General features: G+C 45.5%; 1 protein-coding gene across 2 annotated transcripts in view; it reads right to left on the reverse strand.

The window, feature by feature from the left end:
- The window catches only part of SIPA1 (signal-induced proliferation-associated 1), a 272,309-nt gene that overhangs the window by 152,806 nt on the left and 98,899 nt on the right, over positions 1–20,604 (reverse strand). The gene's annotated exons all lie outside the window — the stretch shown is intronic.

Below are 20,604 nucleotides of genomic sequence, written 5' to 3' on the forward strand. Positions count from 1 at the left end.
GTGACGCATCAGTCACCACAGTCAGCTAGGGGTGGGGAAAGGAGAGGGGGTCTGTCAGAGTTCAGGTTGTGGTCAAGCTGTCACTGATGCATATCTTTTGGAGTCTTCTCCGAAACCTGGATGACATCCGCCAGGTCCCCTTGGTGCCGATCCTACTGAGACTGCAGATCCCACTGCAGAACCGCACATGCATGCTGGCAAAGTAAGCACGCACCATGCACAAAGCCAACAAGGCATGAACTCTCAGAGCTGCTCTCACTAAAATCCAGGACTGAGGCTGAAACATCAGAATCATAGCCCAAATGTCCTGGAAGCTGTGGAGTAAAGGCTCAGAACAGCACTGTGCCCTAAACAGCTCTAATAAAAGCAAGTGTTTGCGAAGGAGTCCGCTGTGACTTTGGCTCATTGAATGAAAACCCCAACAATGACAGGAGGTTCAGCATTATCTGGAGGTGGTCTGCAACTCACTGTGCCAAGTCCGCCTTCAAGAACCAGTTATCAAGGTAGGGGAGAGCTGGTATCCCCAACCTCCAAAAATGAGCAGCAACCATCACCGTCACTTTGTAAACACCTATGGGCCACTGGGAAGGCCAAAGAGGAGCACAGCAGACCGAAAATGCTCTTGAACCATAGGTAACGTCTGAAGGACTGCATGAAGGGTGCATAAAAGTGTGCATCCCGCAGGTCCAGGGCAACCATCCTGTCATCCAGATCCAGGGCAGACAAAACAGGGGCAGTGTGAGCATTTTCAATTTGTTCTTCCTCAGGAAGAATGTTAGAGGGTAAATATCTAGAATTAGATTAAAGCCTCCATCTTTCCTCGGCACTAGGAAAGAGGAGTATTATCCCCTCTCTATTTCCAACTCCGAAGCCTTCCCCAATTGCCCCCTAGGACAGTCAAGTTTGCACCTCTTGGAATAAGATGGAAACGTATTACTCTAAAAGCCACTGTGATGTGAGTAGAAACTGTGGCACGTCGGAAAGGAATAGAAAGGTATAGGGCTGTTGGATGATCTGGAGGACCCTTCTGTCATATGTGATAGATTGTCACCCTTGGAGAAAATGTTTGATCCACTCTCCCACAAGGTGGTCATACACCACTAAGGGCAAAGTAAAGTGGCTTGGGAGCCAAAGCTGGATGGGAGTGGGACTCAGAAGAGCAGTGTCCATGGGACCTGGCTTTATCTATACACCAACCATCTGGCAGAGCCACAGAAGGGTCGAAACTGATGAGGAAACTATTTGACATGAGTGGAAAGGTCCAGGGAACACGCTGTGGCTCGGCTTTCCTTAAAGCATTCAAGAGCAGAATAAGCCTTTTTGCCAAAAAGCGGGAACCATCAAAAGGCATATCTATAAGGGTTGCCTACATATCACCAAAAAAGCCTGAGGATTGTATCGCAACATGGCAACAGAATACAACACTAGTGTCAACCACCCGGCTCAAGCAATTAGTAATATCCACTACAGCCAAAAACACATTTCTGCCTGCATTCTGACTAGCCTGAATGAGACCCTATACTGCCCCAGAACGGATGGCAAGATCTTGCTAGCAATGTCCTTAATAGGAAGAACTCACTGACAGACCATATTACATTGAGGGTTCAGGGGGCAAAATCAAGGGGAAGTATCAAGCCCACATCATCAAAATGTGGGTGTAGATCATCCCCATCGCCATCATCACTGTCGTCTCCAGAGTGGAATCATAGCACGACCTCAGTCGGGGTCGAGATGGATTTAGCTCAGAATCAGACATTGGAGTAAGCACAGGATCCTCCTCTGATGCTGGTGAAAATTGGTAATGGCATCAACGAAAGAGGGACCAGCACAGGTGTTGAATTTGGATTGGAAGTTGGCACTAGAGTCAGTGTGGAACCCGAAGCAGGTTCAAAGGGCTCAGACAGTGACAAATGGAGCTCCATGCATATCTATGGGATCCAAAGGTGCACCAGAGGGAACCAGAAGAGTGCCAAAATTCCGCACCATTGCCTCCTTATAGGCCTCAACCTGCTGCAGTATTGCTGATGGCCTGGGCAATTTAGGGCTTACTGGGACCAGTAGCAGAATCGGCTCCCAAATCAGGATTTGAAGTAAGATCAACTGGCACTTTGACACCTTCGTGACTTCTAACTAGTCAGAGAGTTGCAGAATGGGGTCCAGTCCCACTTCACCATCTTATCCTTTTTTATTGACTTAGAATTTGACTACCCGGATGACTTTGACTGCAAGGAAGACCTGTTGTGGGAGCTGCCTCAAGAGTGGGAACTGGCCCTCAACTTGGAGTTGGAGTGGGATGTAGGAAGGTGGATACCTGACTATGGTTACCCCAGATTTTTTGCCTAGTGTTTAGCTGGTTTTCGACTTAGTTGGCATGGGATCCTGCTAATCAGGGTCCCAGGCTATCTGTTCTCTCTGTAAAATGGACTCCATGTACTTTAGGTACATCTAAAATTGGATATTGGGTCAGCTTATGAACCCCTGTACAGTGCACTATAGGTACCCAGGGCATAGGTGCATCCAAGGCCTACCAGGGGCTGCAGCATATCTTTTGCCACCCCTGGCTGGCCATCCAAACTGACACAACTGGCTGACCACTCAGCTGGGGCAAGGTCGTGTAATCACCCCTTGCTTAGATATAGTATTCCTATATCTAACCTTATATCTAGACACATATACACCTATAAGTCACTCCTATGGCAGGCCTTAACAATCCTGGAGGCAGAGTGATTGGTTTTATGTGAGATGGTGCTCTAGCATGAGCTGAGCCTGTCTGCTGCTTTCGGAACCATGTCCGTATAGCTGTTCTAGGATATAGCCATACCATATACTCTTAAGTGCATTATAATCCTCACGGTTATTGCTAACTTTGGTTTGGCTTTATCAAAACATGTCGTGTAAGGTGTCATACGCTTTGGAATACTACCCCCTCGCCAGTTCTGGCGACGGGGGTAGCATTCCACTCTTCTAGAGGGAGAAGACATGTTGTTCCTACTATTCCCGGTTAAAGTTAACCAGAGCCTCAGCATGACAAAATGGATGCTGCTGCCATAGACACGAGTCTGACCTCCTGCTGCTGGGAGTCCTTCCAGCGAGGGAGGCTTGGACAATAGGTTTCCTGTCTTGGGGGGTGTTCGCACCACCCCAGATAGGCTCTTGTGTATTGGGGCAGGGAGGGCTGAAAGGAATGAGACACTGCCTGGGGCACACAAGGTGTCCCATGCATAGTCCAGTTCCAACCGGTGGTGGGGCACTCCAGCCCCAGCTCTGGCGCAAAACTGGACAAAGGGAAAGGGGTGTAACCACCCCCTTACCTGGTCCCACCCATAGGAGGGACCTAGCAGGTAAACCAGCCCCTAGATTTGGTATATAGGTAGGAGCTGAGTCCCAAGACTTTAGATTTATCCTGACTGAAACTCTGAAACGAAACTCTGGACCTTCGACGATCTACTTTGCAAGAAGACGACTGAAGAATCTCCCTTGTGGTCAAGGAGTGACCACCCTGCACAAGCGGGCACCATCCAGCGATCAACTGCTTGCTTTGTCGACGCTCCCGCCGGAGCCCGAGCACAGAGCCTGACGAGAACGGGACTTCCAGACTTCCTTCAGCCCGATCCACAGCCCCAGCAAAGCTGAGACCCGTGGAGGCGACGCGAGACCGGCCATCTTGAAAAGTCAGCGACTTGCTTACCGTGCAGCTTCTGAGGCCTTCTCGAAGCTGTGCATTGGAGATTGAGAAGCCCCAGCCCCGAGCATCATCTGCACCGAAGATCAGCCCTGCACACTCCACGTGTTCTGCGTGGGGCCCTTCTGCATTTTCCTGCTTGGCGTGTCTGCCCGGTCACTTGCTCGTTGGCTAGTGGCCATCTTGGCGGCGAACCTTTGAATTTATACCGCTGGTCTGGTTGCTCCAGACTGGCCCCTGCTTCCCTGAAAAGAAGCAGCCCATCAGACCTTGCTGGTCTTATTAAGAAGCCAACTTCGATTCCTGCGTGGGTTGCCTTTGCCAAGGCTTGTTGACTCCAATCCGGAAGCCGACACCGCCGACAGCGAGAGCCTTCGTGGGACAGTCCGTGCCTGACTCCTGGTCGTCGTCGACGCCCCCTGGTCCACGTGGCTCCAGAGACAAGCATCACGACATCACCTGATTGCTTCACGACATCGCCTGGTTGCTTCCTGGTCACTGGCTAGTGACCCAGACTCTGTCCCCTCTGCTTTCAGGTACTCTTCATCCTCGATCCGCCCTTGGATCCACCCGGACACTTCTCTCATGATCGCCTGCAGCATCTTTCTTCACGGCTCCATAGGATTCAGCGACGAAACCCGACACACTTTGACACCTATGCACCCGCTTCCTGTGGGTGAGGTAACGCGAGTACTTCGGTGCTCCTGTGGGTATTGACTATCCAACTGTCTAGGTTTCAAGTAACTTTCATCGAGTCCAGTCAGAAGTGCCCTAAAAGAACTAGTTTTTAACTCTTTCGTTCCCATTCATTCTCTATGGTAACTTGCGTGTGAGTAAAGACTCTGCACAAGCCTCCCTTGGGCCTCCTGCTTCCTATCCCTTGATAGTACAGCGTAGCCCCAGCGATTCCCTAGGCCCTAGGCCTATTCCTTTTTCGAGCAGTGGTACTTATACCACTATTTTAGTATTTGGTTTAGCGTGTCCCTAGGGACCTACTGTATTTTGTGCAACTTATTGTATTTTAATTAAGTATCTTGTTATGTGCTTGTGCCTCTGACCTCATAAAGAGTTCAGAGGGATTGTCTAGAAATACATACATATATATTGTATATATATATCCTGTGTGGTGTCCTTTCAATTGGTATTTAAAGGGGTTACATATGGTAAAACAGCTGGCTTCACATGCCCTCTTGAGTTTAGCCTAAGACTGCTTTGTCCATGCTACCACTAGGATAGCTGGTCTATAAGGTTGACTTTACAACCATCACCATAAGGGTTGTTTGGACTGGTGCAAGGTGCTCACTAGAATAGTGAACATCATATACCAGGCCAACTTCTCACATTGGGTGCAGCGGTTGGGATTTGAGCTTGCTGTTGTTTTACCAATTGTAATCTTCGCAATATCAGTTGAAAGATCACATAGGTACCTATAGGTACATATAACAAGACTTAGAATACTTGTTCTACTGAACTTAGTTGTTGTAGAGCAAAGGGGCTAGCACACCCTGACTACAACTCCTAGAGAGGTTCAGTAGGAAAACACTTAGTGTAGGTAGGTGCACACACCTTCACCACACTAGAGCATGTCTGGCACGGGTGAGTCCAGTGGACCTCTACCTGTGGTGAGTGACCCTCCCAGGGCACCCTCCAGATTTGCTATTCTCAGTTTTAAAGAACTGAGGCACTTGTGTACCACAAGAAAACTGAAACAAGGGGCTAACCCTAACCTTCAGCAACTCCTAGAACTCTTAGAGGAATCTGAAGTTCTAAAAACCTCTGGTTCAGGCCCTACAGGGAATGCAGATGAGGTCCTACCATCTTCAGATGATGCCACTGACCCCCCTATCATAGATGATGAAGAGGATGGCTTAGGGGAACAGTCTGGGGAAGAGCTAGGCGGCCAGGTCCAAGTTAGGAGACTTAGCCAGGCTAACCTAAGCCTACATGGGGCTGCAGATGGGCTAGCCCTATACCGACCTATTAGTAGACTTAATCAGAGGTATAGGAGAGAAAGATCTCACTCAGGTGACTCTCTTCGCTCCAATGCTTCTAGGGGTTCTCAGAGGGGAATGACATCTCCTCAGAGGAGAGTACATGAGGCTAGGATGAGGGAGGTCCAACTCAGAATAGAGAAGGAAGAGCTTGCCCTAGCCCAAGCAAAACTTGCTCTTGCAAGAGAGCAAAAGTTAAGTGGATTAGATTCCAGTGGTGGCAGCAATATCCCTAAGGATAAAGACAGGTCCTATGACAATAGACACCTGAGTAAGATTGTGCCCCCCTACAAAGATGGGGATGACATCCACAAATGGATAACTGCTTTGAAGAGGGCCTGCAAAGTACAGCAGGTACCCCAAAGTCAGTGGGCAGCAATCTTGTGGTTCTCCTTTTCAGAAAAAGGTAGAGATAAGCTCCTCACAGTTAGTGATGAGGATGCTAATAGCTACAAAGTCCTGAAGAGTGCTCTGATTGATGGGTTTGGCTTAACCACTGAACAGTACAGGTTGATGTTCATGGATACCCAGAAGAGACAGACTCAGGACTGGACTGATTTTGTAGATTGTGCTACTAAGGCTCTGGAGGGCTGGTTATTGGGCAGCAAAGTACATGACTATAAAGGATTGTATAATTTGATTATGAGGGAGCAGATCCTTAGTAATTGTCAAAACCAGCTTCTGCACCAGCACCTGGTGGACTCAGATCTGACCTCTGCCCAAGAATTGGGTAAGAGGGCAAACAAATGGGTCAGAACCAGGATTAGGCCTAAGAATCAGGGTAGTGACCAGAAGAAAGATTCTACCAAGCCTCAAGAGAAAGATGGGGATTAATCTAAAGACAAGACTTCCCCAGGGCCCCAAAACTCTAATGATGGGGGTGGGTCCCAGAACACTTCCTCTAACCGAAAGAAACCTTATTGACATGACTGTAAAAAGCTGGCCACTGGAAGACTGACAGCAGTTGCCCAAAGGCCAACAATAAGGAAAACATTCCCCCAAGTAATACTCCCAGACCTCCTGTCACTATTAGTAGTAATCCCCCAGGTGGTGGGAGTGCCCCCAAGAATTTGGATGGGTTTACTTTGGGAATTCATGGGGATTCTGGCCTAACCAGGTCCTCTACCTTAGCTACTCTTGTCTGTGAAAATGGCATGGGGTTTGCCAACTTCACTGCTTGTCCCAACACTTTGGGCAAGTACAGACAGGAGCCACACATCAATGGCCAGAAAGTTGAATCCTACAGAGACACAGGGGCTAGCATCACTATGGTGACTGACAGTCTAGTCCCCCTCAGGACAACTTTTACTTTGGTTCACCTACCAGGTGATCAACATTGATGGGGTGCAGACAGATCATCCCATGGCAGTAGTTAATCTCAGCTGGGGAGGTGTCACTGGCCCCAAGAGAGTGGCAGTGCCTACAAACTTGCCTGTAGATTGTCTACTGGAAAATGATCTAGAGATCGCAGCCTGGGCTGAGGTAGAAAAAGAAACCCATTCCAAAATGGTAGGCCTTCCCGAAAAGGTTAGTGGGGCTGTGATGGCCACAGCCCCAGCCCAAGCAGAATTCCTTCCTTTAAGAGGTTGGAAGGGCTGTGATGGTCACCGCACAAGCCCAGGCAGACTTCCCTGAAAAAGTTGGCAGGGCTGTGATGGTCACAGCCCATACCCAAACAGAGTTCCTTCCTGAAAAGGTTGGTAGGGCTGTGATCGTCAGAGCCCAAACTCAAACCGATTTTAGTGTTGTGAAGCCTGAAACTATGGATCACGCCACTCAGACAGAGAGCACTGGGGAGGAAGAAAAGTCTCCCTCCCACCAGACATTAGGTGAGAGTCAGCCTCCTCAGGGAACTGACCCTACCCCTTGTGAAGGAACTGCCCCAGAGGTAGTCAGGCCTAGCCTGGCAGAACCCCTGATGTCAGTGGACCCTTCCAAGGTGGGACCCAGTCTGGAGCAGGTAACCTGCTCCTCTCAACCCTGCCTTAATCAGCCCAGGACTGTAGAGGTCAGGGAGGCCAGTGGTGGGCCCCAAAGGGCCCCCTGTCCACAAAAACCACCCCATCAGCAGATTAGGGGAACCAAAGCTAGCAGCCCTAGCAAGGTGAAAAGTTCAAAAACTCCTGAGGGCTCTCCCTTACACTTAGTTGGGAACCTCCCCCAAATGGATTCTGTTGGGCACAGCCAAACCTGGGACCCAAAGGCCCCAAACCTGACCTGTCCCTCTAGTAAGCCAACAATAGGGGCCCAGCCTCCAGCTGTAGGCAGCCAGAGGTTGACCCTGACAGCACAGTGCAACTCAGTCAAGAAAAGAAAGGCCCACATGGTGGAAGATGATTGGATGAAGCTGAGCCCTACATTAGAGGAGCCTCACTTCAGTACCCCATCTCAACACCAGCCTTTTACTTTGCCAAAACACACCACAGGTAGAGATTCCCTATGGTGGAGACCCTATGATACCCTTAGGGTAAGGGATTGCTTAGTGGACCATGAGACAGGGGGTAACCATGCTAGTGCAGGTATTTCCTTTATATGGCCACTTAGGCAATATAGGCTTACCTGGTCAAGGATAGCCTTATATCCTTTCGTTTGGGGGGGGGGGGGTGTAGGAAGGTGGGTACCTGACTATGGATACCCCAGATTTTTTGCCTAGTGTTTAGCTGGTTTTCGACTTAGTTGGCCTGAAATCCTGCTAATCAGGGCCCCAGGCTATCTGCTTTCTCTGTAAAATGGACTCCATGTACTTTAGGTACATCTCTAAATGGATATTGGGTCACCTTATGAGCCCCTGTACAGTGTACTATAGGTACCCAGGGCATAGGTGCATCCAAGGCCTACCAGGGGCTGCAGCATATCTTTTGCCACCCCTGGCTGGCCATCCAAACTGACACAACTGGCTGACCACTCAGCTGGGGCAAGGTCGTGTAATCACCCCTTGCTTAGATATAGTATTCCTATATCTAACCTTATATCTAGACACATATACACCTATAAATCACTCCTATGGCAGGCCTTAACAATCCTGGAGGCAGAGTGCTTGGTTTTATGTGGGAGGGTGCTCTAGCATGAGCTGAGCCTGTCTGCAGCTTTCGGAACCATGTCCGTATAGCTGTTCTAGGATATAGCCATACCATATACTCTTAAGTGTATTATAATCCTCGCGGTTATTGCTAACTTTGGTTTGGCTTTATCAAAACATGTCGTGTAAGGTGTCATACACTTTGGAATACTACCCCCTTGCCAGAACTGGCGACTGGGGTAGCATTCCACCCTTCTAGAGGGAGAAGACATGTTGTTCCTACTATTCCCGGTTAAAGTTAACCAGAGCCTCAGCATCACAAAATGGATGCTGCTGCCACAGACACAAGTCTGACCTCTTGCTGCTGGGAGTCCTTCCAGCGAGGGAGGCTTGGACAATAGGTTTCCAGTCTTGGAAGGTGCTAGCACCACCCCAGACAGGCTCTTGTGTTTTGGGGCAGGGAGGGCTGAAATGAATGAGACACTGCCTGGGGCACACAAGGTGTCCCATGCATAGTCCAGTTCAAACCGGTGCTGGGGCACTCCAGCCCCAGCTCTGGCGCAAGACTGGACAAAGGGAAAGGGGTGTAACCACCCCCTTCCCTGGTCCCACCCATAGGAGGGACCTAGCAGGTAAACCAGCCCCTAGATTTGGTATATAGGTAGGAGCTGAGTCCCAAGATTTTAGATTTATCCTGACTGAAACTCTGAAACCAAACTCTGGACCTTCGACTATCTACTTTGCAAGAAGACGACTGAAGAATCTCCCTTGTGGTCAAGGAGTGACCACCCTGCACAAGCAGGCACCATCCAGCGATCAACGGCTTGCTTTGTCGACGCTCCCGCCGGAGCCCGAGCACAGAGCCTGACGAGAACCGGACTTCCAGACTTCCTTCAGCCCGATCCACAGCCCCAGCAAAGCTGAGACCCGTGGAGGCGACGCAAGACGTGGGACCAGCCATCTTGAAAAGTCAGCGACTTGCCTACCGTACAGCTTCTGAGGCCTCCTCGAAGCTGTGCATTGCGGATTGAGAAGCCCTGGCCCCGAGCATCATCTGCACCGAACATCAGCCCTGCACACTCCACGAGTTCTGTGTGGGGCCGTTCTGCATTTTCCTGCTCGACGCATCTGCCCGGTCCCTTGCCCGTTGGCTAGTGGCCATCTTGGTGACAAACCTTTGAATTTACACCGCTGGTCTGGTTGCTCCAGACTGGCCCCTCCTTCCCTGAAAAGAAGCAGCCCATCAGACCTTGCTGGTCTTATTAAGAAGCCAACTTCGATTCCTGCGTGGGTTGCCTTTGCCAAGGCTTGTTGACTCCAATCCGACACCGCCGACAGCGAGAGCCTTCGTGGGACAGTTCGTGCCTGACTCCTGGTCGTCGTCAACGCCCCCTGGTCCACGTAGCTGCAGAGACAAGCTTCACAACATCACCTGATTGCTTCACGACATCGCCTGGTTCCTTCCTGGTTCCTTCCTGGTCCCTGGCTAGTGACCCAGACTCTGTCCCCTCTGCTTTCAGGTACTCTTCATCCTCGATCCGCCCTTGGATCCACCCGGACACTTCTCTCCTGGTCGCCTGCAGTATCTTTCTTCACGGCTCCATAGGATTCAGTGACGAAACCCGACACACTTTGACACCTATGCACCCGCTTCCTGTGGGTGAGGTAACGCGAGTACTTCGGTGCTCCTTTGGGTATTGACTATCCAACTGTCTAGGTTTCAAGTAACTTTCATCGAGTCCAGTCAGAAGTGCCCTAAAAGAACTAGTTTCTAACTCTTTCGTTCCCATTCATTCTCTATGGTAACTTGCGTGTGAGTAAAGACTCTGCACACGCCTCCCGTGGGCCTCCTGCTTCTTATCCCTTGATAGTACAGCGTAGCCCCAGCAATTCCCTAGACCCTAGGCCTATTCCTTTTTCGAGCAGTGGTACTTATACCACTATTTTAGTATATGGTTTAGCGTGCCCCTAAGGCCCTACTGTATTTTGTGCAACTTGTTGTATTTTAATTAAGTATCTTGTTATGTGCTTGTGCCTCTGACCTCATAAAGAGTTCAGAGGGATTGTCTAGAAATAAATACATATATATTTTATATATATCCTGTGTAGTGTCCTTTCAATTGGTATTTAAAGGGGTTACTTATGGTAAAACAGCTGGCTTCACATGCCCTCTTGAATTTAGCCTAAGACTGCTTTGTCCATGCTACCACTAGGATAGCTAGTCTATAAGGTTGACTTTACAACCATCACCATAAGGGTTGCTTGGACTGGTGCAAGGTGCTCACTAGAATAGTGAACATCATATACCAGGCCAACTTCTCACATGGGACTTACGCGCATTCTGTGAATTCTTTAAATTTTCGGTGACATACAGCTTCACTTCATGGTCCTGAATCACCTTCAGGTGCATGTGGCATATCATTCGCATGACAGAATCGTGCCCCGATTCCAAACACCAAAGACACATCTCTTGCGTGTACTTTACTGGCATCTGTTTCTGACAGTTATAGCATGGTTTGAGATCTGTAGTGTTCGGTTGGGACATCACTGCCTTGCAGCCTGGAATTCAATTTAGCGTAAATCCTCAACCGACGAATAAGGAAGCAGAGCTCTGTATCCATGTTCAAAGGTGCAGAATGAAACAAAGTGATATTGGCACCGAAGGGTGGCACTTATACGCTGAGTCACATCTGGGATGGAATGAGGCCTATGTGGCACCACTGGGTGCCACCTATCGGCGCTCTGGAGCACTGCTTAGAAATCTTTTGGATCCTGTTTGGCCTCTGAGAAATATTCTAAAGGTGAATGACCTGCAGTTAGAAATATCCATCAGAAATGCCCAGATAGACCAAGTAGCTAATTTAGGATTTGCTGGGAACTAGCAATCATCCAATGTCTGGAGGAGGCTCTACATATTCAGTAGAGCCCACCAGACGAATTTCCTAAAAAAAAAAACATCATTATGGTGTAGAAAAAGTAGTAGATGATATCTATGCTATCTTTAGAGTTGCAACCAGAAATTGGAGCATTTTAAGTTCCCTCCATGAAGGTATCCAAGAAAGTATTGGACGAGTTAAAGGATTTACTATTCATGTACGGCTCATGTGCTGTTCTGTTATGTTTTATTTGCTGTTCTTTTTCTTTTTTCGTTTTTATACACAAACACTTTTGTGTTGAATTCAACTGTAACAAGTTTTGGATAGTTACAGTTGTCTAGTCTTTGGGACCTATTGCCTCTGCCAATGGTTTTTCATCATGATGCACATCATTCCCAATTGTGTGCAGCATGGCTAAAGAATTTTTAAAAAGCCTTTGACACAGCCAGCAGGGTCTCTTTGTAGGCACACGCACCACGCACATATGTGCCTATAAAATGACAGAGCTGTTTTTTTTCCTTTGTAGTTACCAATCTGAGTGGGATCAGTAACTAAAAAGAAAAAAAAGTGCAAAAGTGTTTTTTTGGGCGGGTGGGAGGAGCAACATGGGGGTGGAAGCAACACAGCAGGTGCAGGGAAGAGAAAGCAACATGAGGGGTGAAAGCAGCATGGGAGGCTAAAAGCAACACCGGAGGTGAGGCAGGTGAGGGCGTGGAAGCAACACAGGGGGCTCGCAACAAGGGGGTGTGAGTGGGGAAGCAATGAGAGAAAGAGCACATAGAGGGGTAACACGTATAAGAGAGTAACGTGAAGCAAGCAAGGATAAGCGCACGAGCTAGAAGCCAACGGGGTAAGGGCGTGCGCAACATTGAGGGGGCCCAGGAGAAGCCTACAGGCAACAGACAACAACACGGTGAGCAAGGGCAGAGAAGTACATGATGGAGACACCGTGAACTTTTATGGAATGCTTAACCAAAAGGAAAAAGTAGTGCTTGAAAAGTAAAAGGTGACAGCAGAGAAGCCAGAAAATCTAAAGAAATGGTAAACGCACAATGCTCCATGGGAGGGAGGAAACACCATAAAATTGAACAGCTGTGACAGAAATAAGAAGCAGATTAATGAGAGTGTCAGGAAAGTCAACAACTGCTAAGGATTGGGCAGGCTCCAAGCCGTTAAAGTTCTTCATAAGACCTCAATATGTCTTGCAACAGCATGTGTGGTAAGGGACATCTAAAAAGGGGGAGTTGTGCGCTTCCTGTGATGGGGAGATGGTTAGTGGTTCTCGTAGAGGTTAGAGATATCTGACATTGTTCTGATCAGTACATGAGTACTGAATGATCACCACTACAACTGCCAAACACTGTTTTCCCAAAATGGAAGCTCTCACCCAAGAGTAGACAGTGAAAAGGCTAAACAACACTGACCAGCGATTGCCATCAAATGTATGCACTTCATCAGATAAGCCTCTCCCAATGGCTCACTTGGCCATTTTATTTCTTTAATATTATTTTATATATGAAAATATTAGCAAAAGTAGAAAATGTGCTAATATTGCAATAATTTGAGAACAAATTAATAATAATTATTATTGTAGAAAGTAGATACCCACAACAGTGTTAATTCTTCTTAATGTAAACATTTACAAAATGCAACTATTTCACGTAACCCGTATTCTCATGCTATTAGTGATGACAGTAGTATGTCAAATGTAATGTTATTTGAAGAAGAGAATAAACAATATGTAATACTAATAGTATAATGAAACATACAGAAACATGATTGTTTTCTTCATTCATATGTCAATAAAAACATATATTTTAAAATAACTGTATTAATAATCATTAATTCTAAAACTGAAATCTCTCGAAATGACATTTCTAGTTAATGTTTGAAGTTTTAACCGATCGCATATATTTTCAAAAATATCCACTTGTTCTCGCTTGCTGATTTTTCCAAGGTGTCCATTTTTTTATTGCACTCTTCTCCTATTAGTTACTTAGAAGAGGCATTTTCAAGGCTAGGTCTACTCCAGCGTATATCATAAAAAATGTGAGGCCTTGGCACCTTACCTGCGTTGTAAGCAAGATTGTTTTCGTGCAGGAATGGGGCACCTGCACAAAAACAATCCTGGGAGGCATATTCCTCTTTTTATGTGTGCTGCAGCATGCAGCATATATATAAAGATGAAGAAACGAAGAAAAATAGAGATATTTTGCATCGTTTCACCTTCCCTGGGAAGGTGAAAGATTTTCGCTCGTGCCAGAAAATCTAGGGTGTGTCAAAATCCAGGGGAGTTGGTTGGTAACACCCACGCAAAGCCCACTGCACAGTAAAACAACGCAGCAATTTGCGCTGCTTTGGATTACTCCAGATTTTTAAGCAACTCAGAGCCCAGCAAAGTAGCTTTGTGTAGTTTCTGAAATCTGACTTAGAGGTTTGTGTCATACATGTACCATATTGCATGGTGCAAATGTGACGCAACCCTCTCATAAATAAGCCCTCCCTGTTTGTTTCCATCATGCAGCACTGGACCAGGCAAGTTTCAAGCGATAAACATGCCCAGCCAGCAACAGTGGCCGTAGGACTCTGTGTCACTGGAATGGCTTCCTTTCACATTCCACTGTTTTGAGGCACTTGTAATGCAAATGGCTGAATGGTGACCTAGCATTATTAAAACTCACGGAATACGCTGGTTTACCAGCGGAAAAGCCCAAACTGTAAACACAGAATTGTTTGGTTGCCCTTGTTATGAAGGGGACCAAACAAGAGAAGTCTGCAGAGGGGAAGAAAGGTATTATGCATTGTGCTGCAGTTCATGTTGTCTGAAGGCAAGGTGCTGACCTTTCATTGGAAGGTTGTTACAGCAGACTGAAAAGAATGACGCTCTAAGAGGGGAAGCGAAACCGCAGCTTCCTCCTGCTGATCGACAAGGTGCAGGGTGGAGGCGTCTGGGCCGTCACGGACGACAGTCACGAAAAGGCGACGAGGAAATGGAGACTGATATAAATATCAACTTGCGGCTTGGGCGGTGTGAGGCACAGGGTTCTTGCACTCTAAATGACACAGACAGGTTTGTTTCCAGTTTTTAGTTATTTCGATGACGAACCCCAAAACCCATGAGCCTCTGATAGACTTCCTGTTTATGTTATATTATATTAGAGTCATTTGGGCCAAAAGGGGCAGCACAGATCACATATTCGCTTCTTGTGTAAAAAAGGCCGCTTTATTGAAGACAAGTGCACATCACATCAAATATCTCGAGGCATTGGCCTCACAAAACTAGGCCTCACTCTGCAGTACTTCACCTAATTTCCCCTACCCCCAACCCCTAACTCTTCATCCCCTCTTAACATCTTTATCTTGGAATTGTAACTTCTACCCTGGCATTGAACTGTCAATCTGTCACCTACCAAACTGGTGACTGGCCATATAAAATGGCTATGTATATAATGAGAATGAGGCCAACATAGCCTAGCCCATCTCTAGGCCAAAGAAGCCCAAATGTAGCCTGGGCTGTACCATTGTCCCAAGCTCCCTATGGTCGGCTGCCCCTCAAAGCCAGGGCACAAGTCGTAAAAAAAGAAGTGGGGGGACGCTCTCACCAGAAGTGACGTCGCGACAGGAAGTGACGTCACGAAAGGTGCCGAGCTCCTCGTCCCAGAGAGGCCAGAGTTAAGTCCAGCTGTTTGGCAGGGGGGATGGCGTCCCCCGGGTAAAATAAGTGGGGGGACGCCGTCCACCCACGTGGTACCCCGACTCGAGCCCTGCTCAAAGCCTATTGTATAATCAACATTTTCCCATTGAAAATGCTTTGTATCGCCCAAAGAGTTATTGTTTCTTCCGACTCTGGTATATGTCTTCTTGACAGATATGAGCTTCCTCATGCCACCTTCCAACTCCTGAGGCTTAGGTATGTCCTCAAAACAGGGGTGACTTTATGGTTGGGAAGGACAGACGTTTTCAACTGTTTAAATAGTCCCAGGGTTACCAGGGGGCAATGGTGAGGGGTGAGGCCCTTTCATCTGTATCGAAATACGCAAGAACAGGATATAAAGGAGACACACACAGGACTGGTAGTCTAGCACCGGACTGTGTGAGCAGGTGAGGCATGTTCACTTATTTGTTCTACTGAGTCATATTTGCTTTCTACCAGATGCATGACTGCGTGACTGAGACGGGTGTTACCCGGAAGATGACACTACACCCCCTACTGTTTAGATATGAATAAGCAGTGAACAAAACATCAACAGACATACTGACAGAAATGAAACAGTCTTGCTTGACATTTGGTTCAAGTCTATTCTTTATAGACCTTGTATCTTTGGAATGGTTGTGGATTTTATCTCAGCCAGTGTTGGTGACTACAAGTTTGGCTAAAAGTGGAGGCTCTGTGTTTTCCAGTTGCAAGTGATGTTAAAGTGCTGGAGTTGGCTCCTGAACTGATGGTGGTGTTGTATGGCGTTTTAGATTCCGAATGGATGTTCCCGTTTCATGCCCTTATATAGGTACAATTCTCATTGCCCTTATATAAGCATAATAAATCAAGCCCCTATTTAGACATAGCCCATGCTAACCAAATACAGTCATGGCTACTTCCATCCGTTCACCAAATGTCACAACGATTTCTTGGAAAACCAGCTTAAGCTGTTAGGGACTTCCCCTTGCTTGAATATTGATTTTCTACAAGAACTGAGTTACTTTACAATGAACAACTATTTCCCAGGGGTTCATTCATGACGTTCATATGCCCGACTTTACGTCAAAATGGCATTCCTAAACACCTTTAAGGTATAAATATACCTTCACTTGCTATGGCAAAGCACGGTGGTTCAGAGCAGCTCGAAGACCTACTTGCCCGACGCAGCTCGCTACAGCAAGTGCCGAAGGAAGCCGACTCTCCAGCTGACGCACTGATCAGGAAGCTGCCCTTCTCTGCCGAGAATCCAGCTTCAGTGTTTCTGACTCCCCTTGCGGGGTGTTGGGAAATCGAGTCTCCGAGACAGAGATACCAGACCTCCTTCATTCTAAAAAGGTATGGAGCTGATTAGAACCTAGAGACACCTTTGGTAGATTCTTTGCAAAAGTAAACCTATGCAAAAGACCATACTTCTTCCCACGTACTAGACTTAGGTGAGGTACATTGGGGTAGGCGTATTTTAGAAGCACCAGTTGAGTATTTTAGTCTATGTTATTTATGTATGTATTTTTATATGGCTTAGAAACTATACATTGCTCTTACAGTATTATTTCATATTACTGTTTACGCTGTACGCATTGTACTTTGCTTTCTGCCTAATGATTGTAGCAGTTCACCTCACTTGCATGAGAAAGAAGTCTGTTCAATAAACTCTTTTTTATTGAAAACGCCCGTCTCACTATTTCTCTGCAACTCTGTAGAAACGAAGCATGCACGATTGACTCAGTAAAATAGTTATCTATTGTTTCCACGACTCTGAGAGATATGTTCCTATTCTTGAGGAAACAAAGTTGTCATGTTTATGCGGTTGTCAGAAACAAATCCTGTCTTGTGTATTCGAGAAAGTTTCTAGTGACCTCTGAGCTAGCTGGCACTCACTATTAAGTTTAGTATATACGATAGAGACCTATTGACTTAAGTCCTATGTCAAATCTATAGGATATATTATTCCAATGCGCAGAGCCTATTGGGAATATAGGAACTACACTACAGTGTTTCAGGCTCCGGGATTTGGCAGGATGCCTATCACCATCCAGTAGGTTGAATGAGATACTATTCTCACATGGTGCTGGATACTGTTCTGAATTACTTTTATGCCTCCTCAAGTGAAGATTATCATGGTCTCTTTTGCTGCTACAGCTAACAACAGTTGAACTTGCTGCTTTTCTACCACTTCCTCAGAAGTATGTGGTCACCTGGGTTTACTTTTCTGTTTTTTGCCTTCAGACGTTTGCTCACTGCTTAGTTGTTTTGCCTCTGCCATTCTGGAGTATTGTGGTTGGTCTTTAGTCAACAGGTGGGATTTACAGTCACCAATATCTGTACATCAATGGGCTTAGCTTATGGCCTAAATTTTGTCTTTAAATTGATGAAGTTTTTGATCCCTGTGCACTCACTTTTGTATTAGAACATATACTTGCTTGTGAATTTCCAGTGTGGCAGCGCAAACAGTTGATGCACGATGCCTAGTCGTGCCTTTATTATATGAAGAAACACTGTGTGAAGGTTGGAGTTACCTTTCACTGACTGCGCGCTAAAGTTCAACTAGAAACTGGATGGTTTCTCCTCATTTATTTATCCGTTTTTAATGAATTAATATCCACAAGATTTTTGAATCATTTCAAATCTCTTTATTAACTTCTTTTGTCTTTCCTTATTATAAATCATAAGGACATTTTATCCCATTTCATTAATGGATCCATGTATACAGATTATGCTTCCGCCCAATGCATTTCGGGTCGGTATGGATGACCCTTCGTCAGGGGCCTGTGAAATGAATTAATACAGGACCTTAGCAATCACATTCAATAGATGCAAAACATATTCAAAAATGCAAATGCGTCATTACAAGCTCATTATATGCATATGTACAAATAATCACAAAAATCGGGTTTTCAGTTGTTAGAAAGTAGTGAGAAGTGGCTAACAAATAAGTAGAAAATAAAGATCTGGTCAGGGTATAAAGGGTTGTCGGGCTTACAGACATTTAAATGGCAAATGACAAATGAGAAAATGATCTCGCGTCTAGCGTGATGAAGCAGCGTTTGTACGTTGCTGCTTATGGAGGCTTAAAAAATAGGGTACGGGAGCAAAGGGGAAAGGAGCAAGACTTACTTGGAATCTGCGTGATGGAAAACTCCACTACGGAAATGGGTTACCGATAGTTTCGCGGGGTTTGCAGTTTCAAAATAAGAAAGTAACCAGTCACGTGATCTGGGTTATTATGGAAGTCGAAGATAGACTTTCCGGCGCGATTTAGCGAATGCTTGCTCAAAAATATATAGAAATAACTACAATAACGAGTGACTATTGGAACGGATAGCAGAAGTTACTGGATGGGAATAAATTAGTTTTTTACAAGGATTGTAAATTAATTAATGGATTTGTAGTATTTGTGGAAAGTAAAGTGAACAAAAACTACCATAGACATGAAAGAAATACGAAGAAAAGTCGTGTGATAGTGCGGGTATAGGAGTGACATCAGTGTGGGTTATGACAATGATCAATTCCTATGCTGATTAAAATGAAAATTGAATGATTGAACTGACGTCTACCAGTGCAGATGCGTGATTATTATCTCGTGAGTTCAAAAAATCAAAACGTGTTACATATATATACATCACAGTGAATTATAATCATCACAGTAAATTATAATATTCGGGGAGCATAACAGTCCTTATTGGATGCCTTCTATAAAAAGCACGAGTATTCGATACGGTCATTCATTCCAATTGGTTGAAGACTATTCAATTTTTTTATCCAAAAGAATTGCCTCCAGAACCGTAAATCTTAGTTGAGATATTTGGTGTTTTGCTTCAATTTATACAAAGGCATGTCAAAATGTTTCAACTGTACTCACTGCAACAATGTACTTACGGGAAACAAATACATGCATCCAACTCAAGGGTATGAAATAGAACTAAAACATACCAGCACATGTGACACGAAAAATACCATCTATGCCATCAAATGCCCTTGTGGAAAGATATACGTAGGTCAAACTGAAAGGAAAATTAAAGTGCGCATAACAGAGCACAAAAGCAACATCCGCCTACAAAATCCTAAATCCACGGTCGCTAACCATTGGATTGAAGCAAAACACCAAATATCTCAACTAAGATTTACGGTTCTGGAGGCAATCCCACAATGCAGCGATATGGACCCCAATAAAAAAAGACTAAGAGCTGAATTCTTTTGAATAAAAAAATTGAATAGTCTTCAACCAATTGGAATGAATGACCGTATCGAATACTCGTGCTTTTTATAGAAGGCATCCAATAAGGACTGTTATGCTCCCCGAATATTATAATTTACTGTGATGATTATAATTCACTGTGATGTATATATATGTAACACGTTTTGATTTTTTGAACTCACGAGATAATAACCACGCATCTGCACTGGTAGACGTCAGTTCAATCATTCAATTTTCATTTTAATCAGCATAGGAATTGATCATTGTCATAACCCACACTGATGTGACTCCTATACCCGCACTATCACCCGACTTTTCTTCGTATTTCTTTCATGTCTATGGTAGTTTTTGTTCACTTTACTTTCCACAAATACTACAAATCCATTAATTCATTTACAATCCTTGTAAAAAACTAATTTATTCCCATCCAGTAACTTCTGCTATCCGTTCCAATAGTCACTCGTTATTGTAGTTATTTCTATATATTTTTGAGCAAGCATTCGCTAAAACGCGCCAGAAAGTCTATCTTCGACTTCCATAGTATCCCAGATCACGTGACCGGTTACTTCCTTATTTTGAAACTGCAAACCCCGCGAAACTATCGGTAACCCATTTCCGTAGTGGAGTTTTCCATCGCGCAGATTCCAAGTAAGTCTTGCTCCTTTCCCCTTTGCTCCCGTACCCTATTTTTTAAGCCTCCATAAGCAGCAACGTACAAACGCTGCTTCATCACACTAGACGCGAGATCATTTTCTCATTTGTCATTTGCCATTTAAATGTCTGTAAGCCCGAGCACCCTTTATACCCTGACCAGATCTTTATTTTCTACTTATTTGTTAGCCACTTCTCACTACTTTCTAACAACTGAAAACCCGATTTTTGTGATTATTTGTACATATGCATATAATGAGCTTGTAATGACGCATTTGCATTTTTGAATATGTTTTGCATCTATTGAATGTGATTGCTAAGGTCCTGTATTAATTCATTTCACCGGCCCCTGACGAAGGGTCATCCATACCGACCCGAAATGCATTGGGCGGAAGCATAATCTGTATACATGGATCCATTAATGAAATGGGATAAAATGTCCTTATGATTTATAATAAGGAAAGACAAAAGAAGTTAATAAAGAGATTTGAAA

The sequence above is a fragment of the Lissotriton vulgaris genome, chromosome 9 (genome assembly GCF_964263255.1).
Source record: "Lissotriton vulgaris chromosome 9, aLisVul1.2, whole genome shotgun sequence".
NCBI classification, from domain to species: domain Eukaryota; kingdom Metazoa; phylum Chordata; class Amphibia; order Caudata; family Salamandridae; genus Lissotriton; species Lissotriton vulgaris.